The 18540-nt window shown below is 46.0% G+C and overlaps 1 protein-coding gene and 1 long non-coding RNA gene across 2 annotated transcripts in view; one reads left to right on the forward strand and one right to left on the reverse strand.

Annotated features, from left to right (window-relative positions):
* Positions 1 to 18540, reverse strand: part of LOC119977696 (rho guanine nucleotide exchange factor 17-like) — a 502702-nt gene that overhangs the window by 272969 nt on the left and 211193 nt on the right. The gene's annotated exons all lie outside the window — the stretch shown is intronic.
* LOC119977697 lies at positions 585 to 17451 on the forward strand. The gene is made up of 2 exons (XR_005463262.1): positions 585 to 836; positions 17042 to 17451. It is a non-coding gene; the product is annotated as an uncharacterized LOC119977697 (long non-coding RNA).

Raw genomic sequence — 18540 nt, forward strand, 5'->3', positions numbered from 1 at the left:
AGCAAATCAGCTGCATGATATTTAATTTGCCTACATTTTGTTTTCTGCTTTAATTGATTTAACTGGCACACTCCCAAATGTGGTTTGTTCCTCCTCACTGTTGCATTGCACAGCTCCAGAATTGCACATTTGACTGACAAGCTCCTCATCATATTATTTTTACACGCAGTTTAACCTGAAATCGCTCTAATTCACACTTACAGCCATGAACCCAGGCTAGTGAGTAATACAGCATGCTGCGGATTGCTACACTCTCTTTGACATTTCTGCTGCTGGTCATACTTTTTTTTTAAATGAAAGCATTAAAGATGGAACTATATGACCACAGCTTGCAAAGTATTTACATTTCCAGATTAAAAAAGCACTCCTGGCATTAAATGTTGTACTAACAGAAATATATCAAACCGTAAAACATTTCTATATTTTCTCTTTCCATGTCTGTTTAAAATATCTGCAAGTAAGCTTTCTCTCTTGACACCAAGATGGTCCTCGCTTTAACAAAAATGGAGAAATGTATAAATAAAAGCACTGTCCTCTGTAGAACAAATTGCGAGCATTGTCACTTCATAAAACCTGATTAATATTCTATGCCTGCCTTCCCAATGTCAGCCACTTCTCCAGGCACAGAGCTGCCACAAGGCACATTCGGAGCCCCCTCATCACCTCAGAGATGCTGCCGGTGGTAGTGCATTGCTCCGCAACTTGGGGGATGGCAGAGTCAGGAGCCTCCCCATTGTCCTTCATGTCCTCCAACGCAATGGTGAACTGGGCGAGTGTCCTGACCATTTGAAGCATGCGTTTTCCCGGGGTTCCAGCCACTCGCAGCCGCTGAAAAGGTAATAACAGCCTTCGCTGTTGTGTTTCCGTGCAAGCGTTTGTGAGAGGAGAGCGAGCGAGCGAGATGCAGACAGACAGAGCACTCTCCTGGCAGGTGTATGCCTGTGTGCGGCTCTGCTCCTGTTATGAGAGGCAGCCGGCAGGCTAAAGCAATCAGCTGTCAAGAGTGGGAGCTGCTCCTTTGAAAAGGCATGAAGCATCAAATCCCTGCCAGGGATGAGTGCAGCTCACATCACAGTAAATCAGTGGCGCAGGGAGATTGCCACTTTACATCAGGATTGCCTTCATTTTAGAAACGCAGATCAGTAAAAAAAAAAGACAAAATATAACCAAAATGATTGTTGATGTAAAAACAAAAAAAAAGGAGCAAATGTGACTGCTTTACTCAGCACTGTAACTTGTAGGAAGTGGAGGTTGTTATGATTTTGACTTTAAAAGCAGGCATAAAGGACACAGTTAAAAAAGCAATCCCTCCCCTTTTTCTGCGTTATGACATTACTGTATATTACACATTGTTCTAAGTATGTTCCTAACCTTATAAAATGACACTGAAGATAATACAAACTATTATCTTTCGTGCTATGTTGCCATTTGGGAGCTTTGTGCATTGTAGATCATCCTAAACTAATAATTTGCTGCATTTCATTTTGTTGGGTGACTTAATGACAGTGTGTGTGTTCCATAACAATAAGGCTCTTTCCCCCTTAACTCTTTAAGAACTTATGCAGCAGTTTTTGGAGTGATTTGTTTTTGTGCCCAAGCAAGAAGCACCAAGGTGCGCAAATTAAAGACTTCATCTTGTTACCCTGTGTTAATACAAACACCCCAAGGTCAACTGGAGGAAAGGGCCCATCCCCATCACCATCTCCCAAACAATGTTCACGAACTACAAATTCACAACAAGTTCTATTACTGCAGAATTGCACATTTGCCATTTTCTACCTGTGGCGTCTTCTACCTATGACGTCTGGGAGAAAAAATGGCAACTTACTGGGGATTAACTGAGGGCTCCAGGCCCTTTTTTATATGGGCGGCACGGTAGCACAGTGGTTAGTGTCTTGTTATGCTCTTGACGTAGCATAAGCTGTTTCCTTGATGTGCACTCTGACAAAGGAAGGTTCAGACATGGAGATAGCTTTAACACATTTATTAAGCTATTAACAATTCTCCTACTTGGATTCGACTCTACTGTTAATCCTTCTATAGCTACTTAGACTATATAACCAGTCTGCTACAATCCACGTGGTGGGTGTGATGTTCAATCACCCTGTGTCTGTACTCACTGAGTGTCTCCACTGGAAAGAGGAAGATCATGTGTGCTGTGTCCTTTATATATGGGTTGGTGTAATACCCCCCGTGGTAGTGTCACCTCTGTGTGTATCGTGAGTGCCCATTGGTCGTGTCCTATCTTACTGACCTATTGGTTGAATGTCTGTGTGTCGTGTCTCTGGTGCTCCCTCTAGTGTCCAGCTAGTCTACGTGTATTTACATTAACCCCTTGTGTATTTACAGTGATGCATATCACCACAGTTAGCACTGTTGCTTCGCAGCTCCAGGGACCTAGGTTCGATTCTCGGCTTAGGTCACTGTCTGTGTGGAGTCTGCACGTTCTCCCCGTGTCTGCTTGGGTTCCCTCTGGGTGCTCCGGTTTCCTCCCACAAGTCCAGAAAGACGTGCTGTTTGGTAATTTGGACATTCTAAATTCTCCCTCTGTGTACCTGAATACGCGCCGGATTGTGGAGACGAGGGGCCTTCGTTGCAACTTCATTGCAGCGTTAATGTAAGCCTACTTACGACAATAAAGATTATTATTATATAATGGAATCAGCACCACAAGGAAATGAGTTGAAACCGGCTAAAGGTATTTCAAATGAACGGGCATTTTGATGGTTTATGCTGGAGGGCGCCAACTTTCACGGTCTGGCTTCCCATCGCTGGCAGGGCCTTGAACTGAAACTGTGGGGACTGAGGGAGTAGATTTCCTTCACCCTGCAGCCACATCACAGCCTTCCGGCTGGCCTGAAGGTCATGCTGGTGGAACGGGAATGCACGTATCTTACGGCAAGACGAACCGTGGGCTGCTCCCAGGGTCCCAAAGGATCATCAAGTGGAAGGAAGGAAAAAGGGTCTTAGCCTTCATTTCCCATTTCCTCACTGCCATTTCTTCTGAGGGGTCCCACCCATCCAGGGTCCCACTTGTGAACACAGAGAAAAGTGAGGCGATAGAGGGAGTGCTGAGAAAGACCATACCTGCCTCATTGGGGCAGGGGGGGGGGGGGGGGGGGGGGGGGGAGGAGATAGGAGAGAGAGAGAGAGAGAGAGAGAGAGAAAATTAGCATACCTCAAAGCACCTCTCAATCAATTAAATATTTTTGAGATGTAGTCACTGATGTCACATAGGGAAACTCAGAAGCTGATTTGTGCACATCAAGGTACCACAAACAGAAATGAGTTTGGAAAACAGAGATCTTTGAAATAAAAACAGAATAAACTCAGCGGGTCTGGCAGCAGTTGTCGAGAGAGAAACAGAATTAACATTCCGAATCCATATGACCCAGAACAGTCTGCAGGAGGCTTATACTGTACCCAAAATGTTCTATCTCCATAGATGCTGCCAGACCTACTCGGTTTATCCAGCATTTCCTGTTTTTATTTCAGATTTCCAGCATCTGCAGTATTTTGTTTTTAATCTGTTCTTTGATGTTGGATGAGGAATGAACATTAGCCAGGACTACGAAGAGAACTCCCCTGCTCATATTCAAAACATGTCATGGGATGTTTTACATTTACCTGGAAGAGAAGATGAGTTTAGTGCCTCATCTGAGAGATGGTTCCAACAACGGTGCAGCACTCCCTCCAACCAGCACTGAAGAATCTGCCTCGATTATATGCTCAAAATTGAACCTTCTGAGACTTAGAGACAAGTGTGTTACTACATGCTGAGGCCGACTATTTGCTTACGCTCGGTGTGTGTCTACTGCAGATCCAGGCACAGTAAATCAGTTTAGGAGTCCCTCAGATTCTTGAGGCAACGGTTTGGGCACAGATATGATGTAACTAGTCTCCCCCTTCCCCATTTTCCATTCACTGAGCATTTCTCAAACATGACAAACTAAGAAACCGGTCCGTCGCGCCTTCAGGAAGACCCTGGGTGGGGGATGAATTGGAAACCGGTAGCAGAGATGGAACTCATTACATAACACACAGTCTACTAGCTCTACCATCTCCACAATAAACACTAAACCATAACAAAACTAGCATGCTGCACAGTGCGCCAACAAATGCATGTGCACTTTTTCTGCCTTGGAACATTGCTCTTTGAAGCCAAATGAAGCATATCTGCTTATAACACATGGAGGCAATGTAGACCTCTCCTAAATCGCCAATGGGAGTTACAGAATGGGGGACAGATACTTCTCCACTGGGACACAAAGCAGGGGCACTTCACGTTTGGTAATGTCAGCCAAGCTGCAGTCTGGCAGAGGCCTGACTATGTTTTTAAATAAGGGAATAATACCCAACAAAGGGAGGGATGACGAGGCAAAATAATGCTATAAAGTGGAGATAAGACTAAGGAACCTACAAAATACCAGTTATACTGGGCGGCATGGCAGTACAGTGGTTAGCACTGTTGCTTCACAGCTCCAGGGTCCCAGATTCGATTCCTGGCTTGGGTCACTGTCTATGCGGAGTCTGCACGTTCTCCCCATGTCTGCGTGGGTTTCCAGTTTCCTCCCACAGTCCCACAGAATTTGTAAACTTTTACAGCAATGGATCCTTACCAAAGTAATGAAGATAGTACTATATAGTACTATAGTACTATAATTTGGTGAGAGGAGTACTGACCATTAGTTTCACTGAGTATATCACAGAGAATGAGTATATCACAGAGAATGGGCCAGTTTTTCAGTGATACCTATAGGAATATACTGTAATGCTATACTGTTCTGTGTTGTCTTCAACTTCCATTTCATACTTAAGAGCCTCAAAGTGAAAAGCATTAAGCAAACTCAAGCCATGATTATGCTCACCTTTACATGAGCTAGAAACCAATAGTGCGATGAACTCAGCCCAACGCATCACACAAGCTTTCCACCCTCCCATTGATTCTGTATATACCTCCCGCTGCCTCAGGAAGGCAGACAGCATTGTCAGAGACCCCTCCCACCCAGGCTTTGCCCTCTTTCAAACCCTTCCATCAGGCAGAAGATACAGAAGTCTGAAGACCAACACATCCAGACATAAGAACAGCTTCTTCCCCACAGCTACTAGACTCCTCAACGACTCTCCCTCGCACTGATCTGTTCCCTCTAGGAACACTATTAATGACGCTCTACGCTGCTCTTGCTCATGTATTTGCATTGCTTGGCCCTTGTTTCGCGCTGTAACCAATCACTATTTGTCGAAGTACTATTTCTCAATGTACTCTGTTGATTATTCTCTTTGTCTACTGAGTACGTACTGTGTGTGTTTCCTTGGGCGCGGATAAATACTTTTCACTGTACATGTGACAATATACCTATCGGTGCCTGTGACAATATATCAATCAATCAATCAGCATCACTTAAAACTGATTTGATATTAATGTACAAAAGATTATCTGCCCAGCAGTCATCATCTTTAACCTCCATCTCCATTACAAGTTCTGGCTTGTAATGCAGAAAAGGCAGCAGCACGGGTTCAATTCTCGTACCGGCCCCCCCGAACAGGTGCCGGAATGTGGTGACTAGGGGCTTTTCACAGTAACTTCATTGAAGCCTACTTGTGACAATAAGCGATTATTATTATTATTACTTGCGTTCCAAACAAGGATTCACTGCATGGACACCTGGATTGGAGTTGCAGTTCATATTCCAGTTTTTACAGTAATTTTATATTTAGTGAGCATTGCTCCTCTAACTATTTTCATATTTGTGTGTGATTAAAGTGTAGATTGCTATAAGTGATCTGTTTGATTGTTTCGTTTTTTTTTAGGAACTGTTGTCTTGGTAATGTTCTTCATACTTACTATTTACACAGCAGGGACTTTATTTAATTTTGCTGTTATGTAGTCTGTGATTGAAATGCCATCTGCCTAACTAGACAAGATCCCAACACGCGAATAACCAATAAATTAATGAGTAAATTGGACCATACCAGGAACTATGACTAATGCCCAGTTATTATTTATTCACAAGAATGATCCCTGTGATCCCTGTGGGCAGCACGGTAGACTTGTGGATAGCACAATTGCTTCACAGCTCCAGGGTCCCAGGTTCGATTCCGGCTTGGGTCACTGTCTGTGTGGAGTCTGCACATCCTCCCCGTGTGTGCGTGGGTTTCCTCCGGGTGCTCCGGTTTCCTCCCACAGTCCAAAGATGTGCAGGTTAGGTGGATTGGCCATGATAAATTGCCCTTAGTGTCCAAAATTGCCCTTAGTGTTGGGTGGGGTTATTGGGTTATGGGGATAAGGTGGAGGTGTTGACCGTGGGTAGGGTGCTCTTTCCAAGAGCCGGTGCAGACTCGATGGGCCGAATGGACTCCTTCTGCACTGTAAATTCTATGATATCTATGATGAAGAGCTTGTCGTATGAGGAACGGTTGAGGACTCTGGGTCTGTTCTCGTTAGAATTTAGAAGGATGAGGGGAGATCTTATTGAAACTTACAGGATACTGAGAGGCCTGGATAGAGTGAACGTGGAGAGGATGTTTCCACTAGTAGGAGAAATTAAAACCAGAGGACATCATCTCAGACTGAAGGCATCCTTTAAAACAGAGATGAGGAGGGATTTCTTCAGCCAGAGTGTGGTGAATCTGTGGAACTCTTTGCTGCAGAAGGCTTTGGAGGCCAAATCACTCAGTGTCTTTAAAACAGATATAGATAGGTTCTTATTTAATAAGGGATCAGTGGTTATAGGGAGAAAGCAGGAGAATGGGGATGAGAAGCATATCAGCAATGACTGAATGGGGGAGCAGAGTCGATGGGCCGAATAGCCTAATTCTGTTCCTATATCTTATGGTTTTAATTATTATATAAAATCCTACTTTTGCATCTGGAATATGTTGCTAAATTCAAGGGTAAAACTGATTTTTTTTTTTTTTATAAATTTAGAATACCCAATTCATTTTTCCAATTAAGGGGCAATTTAGTGAGGCCAATCCACCTACTCTGCACATCTTTGGGTTGTGGGGGCGAAACCCACGCAGACACGGGGAGAATGTGCAAACTCCACACAGACAGTGACCCAGAGCCGGGATTCGAACCTGGGACCTCGGCGCCGTGAGGCAACAGGGCTAACCCACTGCGCCACCGTGCTGCCCCCGGGTAAAACTGATTTGATGTTAATGTACAATAGTTATGAAGATTATCTGCCCAGCAGTCTTCATCTTTAACCTCCATCTCCATCCTGAGACCTCATCAGGTTTCTTTCCCCCACGGAATCCAAATGTTACATAACTTTATGACATTCCAAAAGAGCTCTGAAATACACCAGCAACTTCCTTCCCTTGTGGAAAGCCTCAGTGACTCCCTTGCCCTGTGCCATGCAGCACCTCATCTGTCAAAACTGTCACCATTCTTCTTCTCAAAATGGCCTCCGTCAATCCCTCCATATCTCTTAACTACCACTTAATCTCTAATCTCCTCTTTACCTTATGTAGCTCAAGAAGGACGCACGTTCAATCCCCAATAAAGAAAAGTAAATTGATATAAAGCCTTCCTCAACAGTGGAGTCATCTCTGTGATGTTGGAAAATTGGCAGCCAATTTGTGTACAGCAAGATCCCACAATGTGGTCAGATAGTCTTTGTTTTGTAATATCCACTGAGGGATAAATATTGGCCAGGACCCCAAGGAGTCCCTGCTCTTCTTTGTAATAGTCCAATGGGATCTTTTGTGTCCATCTGAGAGGCCAGAAAGAGGTCCTCAGTTTAATGTCCCATTTGAAAGACGGCCCCACTGACAGTGCAGTACTCCATTAGTACTGTAATGGATCACGTGATTTGAGTGTTGCTGGATCACGTGATTTGAGTGTTACGTGAACCCTAAATCTTCTGATTCAGGCAAGAGTGCCGCAACTGACACACGTGCTGAGTTTTTTTTAAAACTTTTTTTTTTAAATTTAGAGTACCCAATTATTTTTTCCAATTAAGGGGCAATTTAGCATGGCCAATCCACCTAACCTGCACATCTTTGGGTTGTGGGGGCGAAACCCACGCAGACACGGGGAGAATGTGCAAACTCCACACGGACAGTGACCCAGGGCCAGGATTCGAACCCGGGTCCTCAGTGCCGTAGGCAGCAATGCTAACCACTGTGCCACCGTGCTGCCCCCCACATGTGCTGAGTTAACTGATCTCAGTCACCATGGCAACAAGGAAGCAACATACAGCCTGTAAGCCTTTCAGCCAGAAATGCAAAACGTCATCAGATATCCAATAAGGCAGAGAGGCCATTCGGCCCACCATGCCTATACCAGCTCTCTCTGAATGAGCAATTCACCTCGTGTGAGTGAGCAATTTACCGAGTGCCATTGCCCCGCCTTCTTCCACTAACCCAGCACATTTTTCAATTTCAGCTAACAGTCTAATTCCCTTCAGAGTGCCTGCTAAAATGGGTGTGTACTTGTAGACACCATGTGAAAAGAAGGTAGTGCTTGACTTCTCCACAAATGTAGAACAGTCACCATGTCCCGCTCCTCGTGGTCTGCTGTAGACCAAAACCCAACTGAGATCTTTCAGCTAGGCTTTGGAGAAAGGTGGTAAAGAAAAAGGGAAATGGAGGCAAAATAAATGTGATGCTGTCAAGAAAAAACAGGATTACCGTTCATATTACAGCTGCTTTACAACAAAATACTTTGGCTATTGTTCTGGTGTTTAAAAATACACTTAAAATAACCAATGCGTAACTACTGCATTAAAAAGCTAGACATCAGGACAAAAGTCCAGAGAAAAGAAAAGGCCAACTGACTCATCAAACCCACTCAACAACTTGAGAGTAATTTTCACTTCCATCACATGGAACAGAAGACCATTCTGATGGATTACAATTAGTGAGCCTGCCCATTTTCATTTCAACAGAAAGGGATAGAAGGCAATTTCTACAACGTGAAGCTGATACACCCCAGTTTTATGCCAGGGTGGAAAGTTAAAAATATCTGTGTGTCTATTCTATTCTACCGTGGATTCTGATTCACGTTGTTTCCTTCCTTCCAATACCTCTCTTGAAAACAAATATCCCCAAAGCCCTCAATCTCCTCACGAAAGGGAAAATGCTGGAAAATCTCAGCAAGTCTGGCAGCATCTGTAGGGAGAGAAAAGAGCTAATGTTTCGAGTCAGATGACTCTTTGTCAAAGCTAACAGACAGAGAAAGTGTGAAATATGTATATGTGGAGTGAGAATGAAAGATGAGTCATAGCCACAGAAACCCAGGGAAACCGGGTGCTAATGGCCACAGATACCAAGGGGAAAGAGTGTTAATGGCAGTCGCCAGAGAGGATAAAAGATGTAAACGGTCAAACAGCAGGGAAACTAACGTCAGAGGATGAACTGTAGGTGTGGGGGGAGGGGAAGGGGGAAGCAAAGAGGAGAAAGGTGCAGGAAAGGTGGATAAGATGGGTGGGGGGGGGGGGAAATTAAATAGTACATTAAGAAAGAAATGGTAAAAGACAGTTAAAATGAAATGAAAACAAATGGGTCGAGGTGGGGCTGATCATCTGAAGTTGTTGAATTCGATGTTCAGGCCGGAAGGCTGTAGCGTGCCTAACCGGAAGATGAGATGTTGTTCCTCCAGTTTGAGTTGCGCTTCACTGGAACATTGCAGCAGGCCAAGAACAGACATGTGGGCATGGGAGCAGGGTCTTTTGTTAAAATGGCAAGCAACAGGAAGGTCAGGATCCTGAATGCGCACAGACCGAAGATGCTCAACAAACCGATCACCCAGTCTGCGTTTGGCCTCTCTGATGTAGAGGAGACCACATTGGGAGCAGCGAATGCAGTAGATCAAATTGGAAGAGATGCAAGTGAAACGCTGCTTAACCTGGAATGAGTGTTTTGGGCCTGGAATGTTAAGCATGGAAGAGGTAAATGGGTAGGTGTTACACCTTCTGCGATTGCATGGGAAGGTGCCATGGTTGATAGGGAGAGGTACTGGGTATGGTGGAGGAGTGGACTAGATTGTCTCGGAGGGAACGGTCTCTGCGAAATGCTGACAGAGGGGGTGAAGGGAAGATGTGTTTGGTGGTGGCATCACGCTGGAGTTGGCGAAAATGGCAGAGGATTATGCTTTGCATATTGTTAGCTTTGACAAAGAGTCATCGGACTCAAAATGTTAGCTCTTTTCTCTCCCTACAGATGCTGCCAGACTTGCTGAGATTTTCCAGCATTTTCCCTTTCGTTTCAGATTCCAGCATCCGCAGTAATTTGCTTTTACCTCAATCTCCTCAGCTCGACTTTGGGTCAATAATACGGATTGGATTGAAGACAAGGTAGGTGTCTCCATTGGCTCAGTGGTAGTAGTCTTATCTTTTTTCTTTATTCGTTCATGGCATGTTGGCGTTGCTGGCCGGGCCAGCATTTGTTGCCCATCCCTGAGGGCACTTAAGAGTTAACCACACTCTGAGTCAAAAGGTTGCCAATTCACAGCCGCACTCCAGAGGTCTAAGCACATATTCTAGGTTGATGGTTCAGCACAGTACTAAGGGAGTGCGTCTGGTTCCATGGGTGAGATGTTAAAATGAGAACCTTCTGGACTCTGGTTGGCAATCAGTGGCTAGTGGTGTGCTTCAGGGATCAGTGTTAGATCCGCAATACAATTTATGTAGCTATCTGGAGTTGGGGACCAAGTGTAATGTGTCACAGTTCGCAGATGACACTAAGATGAGTGGTAGAGCCAAGCGTGCAGAGGACACTGAAAGTCTGCAGAGAGATACAGATAGTTTAAGTGAGTGTGCAAGAGTCTGGCAGATGGAGTACAATGTTGGTAAATGTGAGGTCATCCATTTTGGTAGGAATAACAGCAAAATGGACTATTATTTAAATTATAAAAAAATGCAGCATACTGTTGTGCAGAGGGACCTGAATGTCCTTGTGCATGAATCGCAAAAAGCTGGTTTGCAGGTGCAGCAGGTAATTATGAAGGCAAACCAAATTTTGACATTCATTGTTAGAGGAATGGAGTTTAAAAGCATGGAGGTTATGTTGCAGCTGTACATGGTGCTGGTGAGGCCACAGCTGGAGTACTGTGTACGGTTTTGGTCTCCTTACTTGAGAACGGATATACTGGCACTGGAGGATGTGCAGAGAAGATTCACGAGGTTGATTCTGTGGTTGGGAGGATTGGCTTATGAGGAGAGACTGAGTAGACTGGGACTATACTCATTGGAATTTAGAAGAATGATGGGGATCTGATAGAAAGATATAAAATTACGAAGGGAATAGATAAGATAGAAGCAGAGAGGTTGTTTCCACTGGTGGTCGAAACTAGAACTAGGGAGCGAAACTAGAACTAGGGAGCATAGTCTCAAAATAAGGGGGAGTAGATTTAGGACTGAGACCCAGGTTAATACTCTGGAGCCACGGGTTTGAATTCCTGCATGGCGGATAATTTGAGTTAAATAAAAGTCTGGAATTAAAAGTCTAATGATGGCCATGAAATCATTGTCGTTCAAACCCATCTGGGTCACTAATGTCCTTAAGGGAAGGACGCCTGTTATAATTAACTCCTAAATATGACCACAGATCCACAGCAATGTGGTTGCCTAAAGGCCCTCTGGAATGAGCCATAGCTGCATCCAGCGAGTAAAAGGCTAGAAAATGTGGAATAAAAATGTAACTTATCTCATTCACCCAAAGGGGGTTGAGTGAGCTTAATAATTAATTAATTAAGTTCAGAATAACAATTAGTTATTTAATAACTTATAAATTACCAAATTATGCTTCTTGAAAATGCAAATAAATCCATTAATTCTCACAGTGTTTGTGTTTTCCTGTGAAAACTGTGAAATGATATCCTTTACTGTGGCAGATGGAAATCCAGATTCAGAAACACTTTTCCTATTCAGTGTTGACTATCTGATGGTAATTTTTAAAATTACGCCTAATTTTTCTGTGTGTTTAATGACTATCAGTTGAACATACAGGAAGACATTTAGCTGAAATAAGTCACAGTTAGTTGTGTGTCTTTCCAATTGAATGCCCATCAGGCTAGTGTTTTCCTCGTCCTTTTGTTTTTTTCTTTTATCTTCATGTTTTACAGCTCTGTATCATGAATACTCCCCCATTATGGTTCTAAGCAAAAAAAGGCAAGCTGAACTCAGTTCTTGAAGTGTTCATAAACTCATACAATAGAATGACAACTTGGCAATGCGAATGCCTGTTCTCACTCAAAGAGGACAGAAAGAGACAGCAAGTCTAGCATTGCGGTTAGCACAATTGTTTCACAGCTCCAGGGTCCCAGGTTCGATTCCGGCTTGGGTCACTGTCTGTGTGGAGTCTGCACGTTCTCCCCGTGTATGCGTGGGTTTCCTCCGGCTGCTCCGGTTTCCTCCCACAAGTCCAAAGATGTGCCACGGTGAGGTGGATTGGCCATGCTAAATTGCCCTTAGTGTCCAAAATTGCCCTGAGTGTTGGGTGGGGTTACTGGGTTATGGGGATAGGGTGGAGGTGTCTGCTTGGGTAGAGTGCTCTTTCCAAGAGCCGGTGCAGACCCGATGGGCCAAATGGCCTCCTTCTGCACTGTAAATTCTACGAAATCTATGAAAGTAGAAAGGTTCACGCTAGTGCAGCAGAACATGCTCTTGAAACTCGAGTTAAGAAATATTGTTATAGCAAATCAGAGGGTGGTTTACTTTTTAACCGGAACATATTGGGCTGGGATTTCATGGAGTCGGGGCGGCTCCATGGGGGTGTGAAAATAACAGCTAGGACCCGATTCCAGGAATCTCGACCCCATTCCCGTGTTAAGAGTGCGGGCTGCTGCAGATCGCGAGCCCACATCCTGCGCTCTCGATCTGGTCGGCTTCTTTGTGGGGATCGGCATATCTTCATCCCCTGCAATTATCATGGCGTTGGGCCAGCTTTCAGGCTCTCAAAAGGTGCCACAAATAATAGTCTGGTTGGAGGAACCTTTTGAAAGATTAAGTTCAAAGGATCTTACTCATGCCCCTCCATGCCAATGTATTGCCCCGAAACCCAAATCTTTTAATTATAGCTCAATAACATTGAATGCTCAGACATTACTTAGGCTGTTGAAACAGTTGTGCCCGAAGGAAATTATTGACATCTCTGGCTCTCTGATCTACTCTGTCAATTGCACAATGTTTAGTTATACAAGGTAAAGAAGCTTCAAGTGCTTGCGGCTCCTGCTATTGCTACTTTAAAGTGTCTGCATGGTTGACATTTTGATTGGCTGAAGTGAAAGGACTGTTTTTTACAGAAATTGGGATGGAATGAATGAATAACATTTTGTCCTAAAGCATTTTCTAACACATCCCATTGTCACCATAGAATCATAGAATACCTACAGTGCAGAAGGAGGCCATTCGGCCCATCAGGTCTACACTGACCCTCTGAGAGAGCACCATACACAAACCAACTTCCCCGCCCCATTCCCGTAATCCCACCTAACCGTTGGACACTAAGGAGCAATTTAGCATGGACAATCCACCAAAACTTTAGGGTTTATTGGTTCTATATAGTCTTTAAGTGGTTGAATGGATATGGAAGTCCGATAGCTTGGGCATGAAGGGGGGCTATGGGGAAGCTGGTGGAGGGTATGAGGGGCCATTGGGAGTTGGGTGGTGGGCTATAGCCTGGAATAGAAGGTATCAGGGGTTATGGGAAATGGTTGGGCGGGTGGGCATGAGATGGCATGGATGGGGCATTGGGAGGTGAGGGGGCACGAGGGCTAGAGGGAAGTCCTTTGCTTTGCCGTCATTACTGCAAGAGCACTGAGGTAAACTTTTAAATATTCTGGCTCAGCAGCTAGCTGTGCTGTGGCTGCCTTTGAACTCTTTCTGGGGACAATGGGCCTGACTCTAGTTAGCACCCGCCGCCGCCAACCCCAGAACGAAAAACCCATCTTCGCTTTCTCCCGAGGTGGGCAGGGAATTTCCCAAACCCCGCTACCTGTCTCAAACATGAAAATCCAGCCTGTGGCTAATCTGGGTACGTCTAAAAATTCCACATTTGTCTACTCTGTTACATTATTGAGCACATTTTTAAAAAACATCCATTCTTTCACTTATTTTGATTTCTCACTTTCTTCAGCCTCACCTGCTCCTAAGACATTTTTTTTTTAAATGTATTTTATTACAAACGTATCAAAACAGGTTTCAGCAAATAAACACCCCGGGAAACATACTTTGCAACAATCAACTATACAGTCTGTACAGATTTTTCCCCTTTCTAACACAACCCCCCCCCCCCCCCCCCCCCCCCCCGTGACGAACAGCCCCTCAAACACGGTCACAAACATCCCCCACCTTTTCTCAAACCCCCCCTGAAGAGCCTCTTAACTCATATTTTATCTTCTCTAATTGCATGTAGTCGTACAGGTCGCCCAACCATGCTGCTACGCCCCGTGGTGATTCCGACTGCAACCTCCTCCTCCACTATCCTGGCTAAGACCGCGAACACTCCCGCCTTGAATCTTCCCAATTTTTCGCAACCCCAAAACATGTGTGTGCGATTCAGTGGCCCCCGCCCACACCTCTCACACTCATCTGCTAGCCCCTGAAAGAACCCACTCATTCTGGACTGGCGAACCCTTTCTCCAAATACAGATCCCTCACCTTGACCAATTCCACTTCCCTCCACCTTCTGTATACACTATCCATCCCCCCCCCCCCCCCCCCGCTGCGGCCCTAATGATTCTCTTACAGCAGTGTTAGCACCGACATCCCTTCCACCCTAAAATGCCTCCTCAACTGATTCCAGATCTTCACTGTGAACTGCACCACTGGGCTCCCTGAATGCCTACTCAGAGCCATTGGCAATGCTGCCATCACCATAGCCCTCAAACTAGACCCCTTGCAAGATTCCTCCTCCATCCTAGCCCACTCTACCCCTTCCCCTTCCCACAACCGCCACACCCTGTCCACATTCGCCGCCCAATAATAATGAAGCAAGTTCGGCAACGCCAAGCCCCCCTGCAGCCTCTGCCTCCGTAGCAGGGTCCTCCCCACCCTCGGCAGCTCCTGAGATAACATGGCACAAAATGAGATTTCATAGAATCATTGAATGTACCTTGGAAAGCATCAATTATGAGAAGGGACTGGAGAAACAAGCTTTTTTTCATTGCAACCGAGGCACTCAAGTGATCTGATGAAGCTGCTTAAATTTCTGACGGGTTTCGACAAGATAAATAGGGAAAAACTGTTTCCACCAGGCATTGAGTCAGTAACTAGAGGACATAAATTTAAAATAATCGCTGAAAGACTGAAAGGAGTAGTTAGAAGTAACATTTTTATACAGAGGCGTGTTAGGATAAGTAATGCCTTACCAGCAGCAACGATTGCAGGAATCCACAATAGCTTTCTTTTTAAAAAGGGCAGAAATAATTGAAAAAGAAAAAAGAAAAATTGGAGGAATGACAATTTTGGACTCCACAACAAGATGTCACAGCCTCATCTAATCCAATAGATACTTACGGCTACTGATTTATTATGGAAAAATATTCTGAAAGGCACGAGGCATGACACAGTCCGTCAATGGCTGGAATTTCCCAGCCCTGCTGAGGCGGGATCCCCAAACAGCCAAACGTCCACTGATTTCAGGGGAAATGTTTGTCTCGCTCTCTGCTCAAACTGCTTATTCTTCTTATTCTCTGACCTCCATGCCTACCTGGCTCTCCCACTCCTGTTTAATAAGTTCATTCAGCCCATACGTGACCCACGCCGGCAGGACTCGGCCAAAATTGGCGGCCACTCAGCCCGTCGCGGCCCGGAGAATCGCTGGGGAGGGGGGGGGGGGGGGGGCCGCAAGCAGGGTGAGCTAAATGTTGCACTCATTCTGAATCATGACCTGACTCCAGGACTTTTTAAACAGAGAAACAAGGGTGGCGTATCAAGGCACATGTACCTCAATCATTAGGTATGCTCCCCTTCCTCGGGGGCTAGGTCGGCGACGGAGTGGTTCCCGCAGCTCCAGCCGCCGCGCGGCAAGGCCGGCGGTGTTCGCACAACAGGCGGCGTGAGTTTGTGCATGCGCACTACGGCTGCCGTGAGTTTGCGCATGCGCACTACGGCCGGCGCGAGTTCGCGCATGCGCACTGTGGCCGGCGCGAGTTCGTGCATGCGCGCTATGGCCGGAACGAGTTCGCGCATGCGGGCTAGAGCCAGCGAGAGTTCGCGCATGCACGCCATGGCCGGCGTGATTCCAGGCATGCGTGTGGGTTCCCATCTCCGCGCCAGCCCCCGGGCAATATGGCGGAGCCCTACAGGTGCCCGGCGCGGAGGAACATAGGCCCCCACAGAACCAGCCCGCCCGCCGACTGGTAGGCCCCGATCACGGGCCAGGCCACCGTAGAGGCGCCCCCCCCCCCCCCCCCAAGGGGTTGGATCCACCACCCCCCCTGCCCCCCCCAGAACGGCCCCCGCACACAGAACTTCCAGGTCCCACAGTGTGTGACCATACGTGACCCACGCCGGCAGGACTCGGCCGAACTTGACGGCCACTCGGCCCGTCGCGGCCCAGAGAATCGCTGGGGGGGCCCCCGAACGGAGCGGCGGCGATCCCGCGGGCGCCGGAGAATAGTCGAGCCGGCCTGGCACGATTCCCGCACCCCCCAGGGGATTCTCCGACCCGGCGCGGGGTTGGAGAATCCCGGCCGTGATCTTTTACATGCTCATGAGATATAGGCGAGGCCGATCTTGAAAGACTGCACCTCCATCTGTGCAGCACTCACTCAGTACTGCACTGGAGTGGCAAGAGTATCTACTCAATGCCTCTCATGTCCTTCGAGCCAGAATTGAACCAGCGACCTAAGTATTTCCTGCGAATAACCACTGCAGTCCTCCGCTCTACCAACTGAGCTATTGAAGGGACTTCTCAAAGCCTCTCATGAAGATTAAACCTGTAACCCTCTGACTATCTGAATATCTATTTGTGAATGTTTTTAATTAAATGTGAGAAATGGTGAAACCTTATCCAAAATTTATTTGTAACTGGAACAACTTTGCCTTTGTTTTTTTTGAGACTTTAACCCAAGATGTATTTTTCATTACAGAATTCCAGATTCACGGATAAATAATGGACACTTGAGCAAGATAATTGGTGAAAAGTACCCCAACAAGGAGTTGGGGTTTGGAGGAGTAGACTCGAGGCAGCAAGGGACCAAAGCACTTTCCACCAATGGAATACAATGGCAGTTATTCTAACTTCTCTCTTGCCTGATATTCTTTTCCATCGACTGTCCTTTTGTTGTTGAGTGGACAACTGGACTTGTTTATTTCTACAAACATTGTGGTTTTGTTTACCTCAGCCATTTCCTGTGGTTATTCATTTACTAAATTATTACTACACAAAAATAGACTTGACTGCCGCTGAAAGAAAGTTTACCCTGTCCTGGGGGAATGTTTCCTTGCCTATATATAAATTCTGTGCATGGTGATTAAATTGGAATTTGTTGTGATCACACAGTATAGTCCATGATTACTTCTAAGCCTACAAAATGTCCAGCCTGCCGATTTCACAAGAGATAATATACACTTACCATGATAAATTATAACAGCAATGGCCTGAAGTGCTACTCTCATTGAAAACCAACAGGAACAATTAACCTGGGGCGGCACAGTGGTTAGCACTGCTGCCTCACAGCACCAGAGATCCAGGTTCGATTCAGACAGCGGGTGCCTGCCTGTGCAGAGTCTGCACTTTCTCCCCGTGTCTGCGTGGGTTTCCTCCGGGTGCTCCGGTTTCCAAAGACATGAGATTAGGAGGATTAGCAGTGCCCCTCAGGGTTGAATTTCAGGAATAGAGTGGAGGATTGGGCCTGAGTAGGGTGGTCTTTCGAAGGGGCGGTGCAGACTCGATGGGCCGAATGGCCTCCTTCTGCACTGTAGGGATTCTATGATCTATGATTCTTTCTCGCTGCTGTGAAATTGATAGCCCATTCTTTTCCCATTCCCTGACTGCGAACAGTCGGTCGTTCCTTTACTAATCCATGCCAGAGAATGACACGCCTCGCTTCTCACATTCCATGGCTCGTATCCTTAAACTAATTTAACATTGCCAAGCAACATGGCAGCAGCAGCATTTCCTCAGCCACCAGTAGTTTCATTTTAAATTCATTTACTATGGCTCCAACAATCTCTTTCAGGTCACATAGAATTTACAGTGCAGAAGGAGGCCATTTGGCCCATCGAGTCTGCACCGGCTCCTGGAAAGAGCACCCTACCCAAGGTTAACACCTCCACCCTATCCCCATAACCGAGTAGCCCCACCCAACACTAAGGGCAATTTTGGACACGAAGGGCAATTTATCATGTCCAATACACCTAACTTGCACATCTTTGGACTGTGGGAGGAAACCGGAGCACCCGGAGGAAACCCACGCACACACGGGGAGGATGTGCAGAGTCCGCACAGACAGTGACCCAAGCCGGAATCGAACCTGGGACCCTGGAGCTGTGAAGCGATTGTGCTATCCACAATGCTACCGTGCTTCACGAACCCCAACTCTAATTTTCACTGCATTAAAGAGCTGTCGAAGGCTGCCAGTTGTCT

This window comes from Scyliorhinus canicula, chromosome 14 (genome assembly GCF_902713615.1).
Source record: "Scyliorhinus canicula chromosome 14, sScyCan1.1, whole genome shotgun sequence".
In the NCBI taxonomy this organism is placed as follows: domain Eukaryota; kingdom Metazoa; phylum Chordata; class Chondrichthyes; order Carcharhiniformes; family Scyliorhinidae; genus Scyliorhinus; species Scyliorhinus canicula.